The following is a 5,364-nucleotide window of genomic DNA, read 5'->3' on the forward strand; positions in this document are numbered from 1 at the left end:
TATCATATATAATATGAATATATACATAGGTAATAATATAATTACATTACATGTAATATATATACACATAACTTACCTATCTTTACTATAAGTACATATTTTCCATATATACACATACATAAATTACATACAAATATCTACCTTACTTAGTTGTATTATCTAGATTGTCTGTATAATTACATTGATTTTGTTTATTTCATATTTTAAAGACTAAGAAATTTGAATTCTCCTATGTCTAGAGTGTGTCTTACTAATTATTAACAGTAGCTTCATGAATTATTTTTATTATATCTTCCCCATGGAATTGTTTTTGTTAATATTAACCACACTTTAGACTGCATACTATTTTTTAATAAATGCATCTTATCTGATATTATGATCTTTACTTCTTACTTTTTATTGATAGGTACTTGTGTTATGTTTGCATATTATTTTTAAGAAAACTTTATGAATCACTTTGCTTCAGGTGTATTTCACAGCATTAAGTGGGTTTTTAGTGTGATGTAATAATAGCATTTTATATAAATAAACATTTATCATAATGGCAGAAATTTTAGTCTTGGTTTAGTAATATTTTGTTATGTTTTCTGTTGTAATTCTTAAGTCTTTTACTACAAGGACTTATCTTTTGTGTCTTTTTTGTTTTGTGTATGGATCTGATATTTATAATTAGGTTATAATTTATATGTTTTTCTGGTGTTTATTATTTTATTAGCATAAAACATCTTTGAGTATTTTCTATTTTTAACCAATAATTGGGTGGTTACGTGTTTTCTTTAGATAGCATCTATTATATTCCTAATATGAACAGTAATAAAAGTTAGCAAATATCAACTCTCCCCTCTGTTAAAAAAGATGAAGTTATTATAGCCAAATACATACCCAATATACCCAAACCAGCTTCCACAAAGAAAGAAAACTTTCAGACTCATTTTTATATAGCTAGACTTGGGTCATATTAAAAAAGGCCTTTCCCCAGAGTATTCAGATGAATCAGCAGATCGTATGTAGGTGTCTGCATGTGTGGGAAAGTACGTGTAAGGGTGGGAGGTAATTCCAGTCATTGGCATGGAGAAAATTGACTATAAACAGGCAGAGGGTCATTACTTGGCAGGGAAAGCCTCCATTTGAGCATTCCTTAGATTGAGAGGTAGAGTCAGCATTTGTACATGAACCACTCTCGCATGACATTAATGCCAGCCAGGCTACAACTTCACTATCCTTTTCTCATTGTTCCCCTTCCCATCATTCCTCTTAACTCCACCCCAATAATGACAAAGAAAAGTTTGGTGTGGAAAAGGAGTAGGGCAGTGAGATGGAAACTTGTTAAAGAATACAACCTTGAGTCTTTCAATTTTTGGAAGGTTTCTGAGTCTCAATCAGCTCAGAACTAGAGAGGGGAGAAAGCTTTAAATTGAACAAAAAACCTGAAAGTTTAACATCAAATTTTTTTTTTGAGATGGAGTCTTGCTCTTGTCGCCCAGGCTGGAGTGCAGTGGCACAATCTCACCTCACTGCAACCTTCGCCTCCCAGGTTCAAGCAATTCTCCTGCCTCAGCCTCCCAAGTAGCTAGTATTACAGGTGCCCGCAACCATGCCCAGCTAATTTTTGTATTTTTAGTAGAGATAGGGTTTCATCATGTTGGTCAGGCTGTTCTCAAACTCCTGACCGCAATTGATCATCTGCCTCGGCCTTCCACAGTGTTGGTATTACAGGCGTGAGCCACTGCGCCTGGCCTAACATCAATTTTGAAGTAATTCTAATACCTAACATTTAGCCTATTCGTTAATATCAAAGAAGTCCTGGAAAAGTTGTAACACTTGCCAAGATTTTCCTTGTAGCTGGAGAGGCATGATTAAAGAGTGGGTCTCAAGGCAGCTATGAGAAACAAAAAGGTTATTTTTTTCTTGTGTATGAAAGAATTCATTGTGAAACTGACTACATATATAAAGTTTATGAAGAAAAAAAAATCCGGCCGGGCGCGGTGGCTCACGCCTGTAATCCCAGCATTTTGGGAGGCTGAGGAGGGTGGATCAGGAGGTCAAGAGATCGAGACCATCCTGGTCAACATGGTGAAACCCCGTCTCTACTAATACAAAAAATTAGCTGGGAATGGTGGCGGGTGCCTGTAATCCCAGCTACTCAGGACGCTGAGGCAGGAGAATTGTCTGAACCCAGGAGGGGGAGGTTGCAGTGAGCCAAGATAGCGCCATTGCACTCCAGCCTCGGTAACAAGAGCGAAACTCCGTTTCAAAAAAAAAAAAAATCCCTGATACTTGGTAAAACTGGTAAGGCAGCCTTTGTTTAAGGAAGGTCATGGTGCTTGGTATAGGGAGCATTACAATGATCTGTGGGTAAGCAATAACACCAAATTCAGCATTGCGGCTAACACAGGGTTCAGAGAGGGGAATATTATTATTATTAGGGAGGAGCATATGAACTGCTTCCAATGCATTCGTAATATTTTATTTCTTAATCTGGGTGGTAAATATATGAGTGCTTATTGTTTTGTTTTCAACCCGATATTGATATAGAAATCTTTATGGATATATACGTATACTGCTACTGATGTTGTAATGGATACATCTTTCTCTAAAAACAATTTGGCAAATACAGAGATTTTAGTTAAATATTCATAACCTTCAAAAATGAGTTATCACCAGAGATGTAAGTGAGGTTACTTAAAGACAATGCATGGAAGAGGGAGAGGAGAGGGTCTGAGACGTTGCCTGGGTTCAGCAAAGGGAAGGATGAGCAGGAAGGGAGAGCACCACAGCACAGCGAGAGAGGCAGGAGAAATAGAAGAGAGAGTCGTGGTACAGAAGTGGGACAAAAGGGCTTTTCAAGAAGAGGAAACGGTAAGTAGAACTGCATGCCTATTATAGAACAAAACCAAAACCAAAAATAAACTGAAAAATCTGCTTTAGCTTCAGGGCCATGGAAGGCATTAGTGACCATAGCCAGAGTGATGGGGATGGAAGCAAAATTGTTAATGGTGCAGTGATAAGCATATGTGGTGGACTCTCGGATGCAGCTCCCAGATCCCTGTTCAAGGATAAAGAACTTATTACTCTAGCTGCTGCCAAGGCTGTTAGCACACAGTCCGCATCTACCAGCCCTCCTTTGGGGTTTGCCATAGCTGTGGAAAGCCATTTCACTCAAGTTCACATCCCCATTCCTGTGACCACCTACATTTCATGACTGACTGATATGGGTACAAAGTCCCAGTTCTCTTGCCCCCACCACAGACAGCTCTGAAGTTTCATCCCATCTTCAAAACTCCCACTGGTGTCAGCTGAGGCTTCCACTGAGATGGCGTTGAAGCTCAGGTGGTCCTTCGCTCCATCCTGCTTCTATCGTCTCCCTTCTGACGTTGGTCATTCCAAGAGCACTTTGGAATAAATGAACATGCAGATTTCTATCTGAGCATCTACTATTTGACACTACTTCAGCTCACTCTGAATAAAAATAAACGAAGTCCTTATACTACAGGAAAGCTCTCTTAGTAGACAGCGAGAAAATTGAAATAATGATTAAAGACAACATTTTCAAGATGTTTGAAAATTTAGAGAAAGTAAAAGAACTTCAGACTGTGGTGAGAAAATTTCCTGCCTTTACATTATTATTTAAGAGAGACATTTCGTGAAGCAGACACACTTAACGACACTTAAAAAATATGTTAAGGTGCTTGGAAACAAACTTTTTTTTTAATATTTGCACATACTTTAGTACCAAGGTCATTTTAGTAATAAATCAACAAAGAAGCAGACAAAGAGAACTTAACACACGAAACTTCCACAGGTTTGGGTCAAAAAATGTTTACATGAAAGTTTAAAACATATACTATCTGTGTTAACAGAGGCTATAATACCAATTTTGATTATGCACATTATCTAAAACATTATCAAAGAGTGCTAAGTTAGATCAAACAACAATGTTAAGAAAATTCTGTCCTAAAATTTTAAGTCTTTTAAGAAAGTCCAAAAACCTCCTTTTTTCCCACTGACTGTCAAAACTTTGAGGAATATCAATTTCTCATTTTAACTTTTACCATACATGAAAAATTATCAAAAATATACTGATGGGTCTATAACAATTGTGACTATTTATATTTACATTAAGCAAATTATCTTGCCAAGTTTTTTGTATACAAATTACCACTTGTTCTCTGTGAAATTCATTAAAACGTTAAAAACCACAGAAATGTCATTTGAGACAACATATTTCAGTATGTAACTGCTTTCCATCGATGAAGAATATTTTTAAATAACTAATTGAAAAGTATTGAACTCCCCACCAATTTCAGCTGCAACAGTATTCCTCCTGAATGTTTTCTAATTCGTGCTGTGTGTCCTCTTCCCGACGAGAATGTTTCCCACCACTAAGCCCAGTGCTCATGGAGCTTCTTCCCTGCTTCAATAGGTAAGTTTGCTGAATGTCGCCATGGGCACTGTGTAAAATACCACTCCCTTGAGAGCAACTTCCCCTGCTGCTACAGCCTGGGATATTTTCTGCAGAATATCCCATGAAGCTTCCATTCCTATTAGGATTAGAAGGTACTGAAGCTAGAAGACCTAGTCCTCTATATTGTGAAAGCTGCTGATAGATCTGTTTCATTCTTTCAATATTCAAACGGCTTGCCTCAGCATGGTTCACCATTGCTTTAGGATAATTAACTCCTATCAAACATTTGGCTACCTTTTGGATACCCTCTGGTGCATTCCAGGGATCATAGATATATTTTGCAGGGAAGGCTCTTAGGACAGGCAAATAACACCTGATAGAGTCTCCATTAGGATCTGTTCTCCTACCAAAACCAACAGGGCAATAGCAGTGAAAAAACTGTTGAAAAAAGGAATTACAAGACAGCCACATCCAACTTCCAGCATTTATGCTCCAATCTGCATCAAGCAATAATTCTTCAAACACCATCATTCCTTCTTCCCTACTAATCCACAGGTTCCCCGTGTCAGGAAGCAAGCAACTGCATGCCTGGCTAGATGATGAATCCAGCCCTCCTGAGGAAGCTGAGTCATGATGGCATCAGTCCACGGAAAGCCTGTCCCGCCTTCTGCCCATTTGGCTAAAGCCTCAGAATTTTTATCCCAAGGAATCTGAACACAGATAAGGTTTCCTTCCATTTTATCAAAGCGTGGATTATTTCAGTTGCCAGTTTCTTAATAGCGGCATCTCGTTCCTTGCCAAAGGGCTCAGATTCATACTCAATTGGAAGTTTAGTAATGTTGCATTCCTTGAAAAGTCTGGGAATCACATCTGCTGGTTGTCCACGAATCATGAACAGACGAGAGTTTAATTTTCGTAGATTGGCGTCCAGATCCTCAAGACATTCAAGCAAAAATCGC

At 38.0% G+C, this 5,364-nt stretch overlaps 1 pseudogene; it reads right to left on the minus strand.

Annotated features, from left to right (window-relative positions):
- Positions 1-4,303: 4,303 nt before the first annotated feature.
- Positions 4,304-4,890, minus strand: LOC135277826 (cryptochrome-1-like; annotated as a pseudogene).
- Positions 4,891-5,364: the final 474 nt, after the last annotated feature.

The sequence above is a fragment of the Aotus nancymaae genome, unplaced genomic scaffold (assembly GCF_030222135.1).
Source record: "Aotus nancymaae isolate 86718 unplaced genomic scaffold, 86718_ANA_hifiasm-v0.15.2.pri h1tg000033l, whole genome shotgun sequence".
Lineage (NCBI taxonomy): Eukaryota > Metazoa > Chordata > Mammalia > Primates > Aotidae > Aotus > Aotus nancymaae.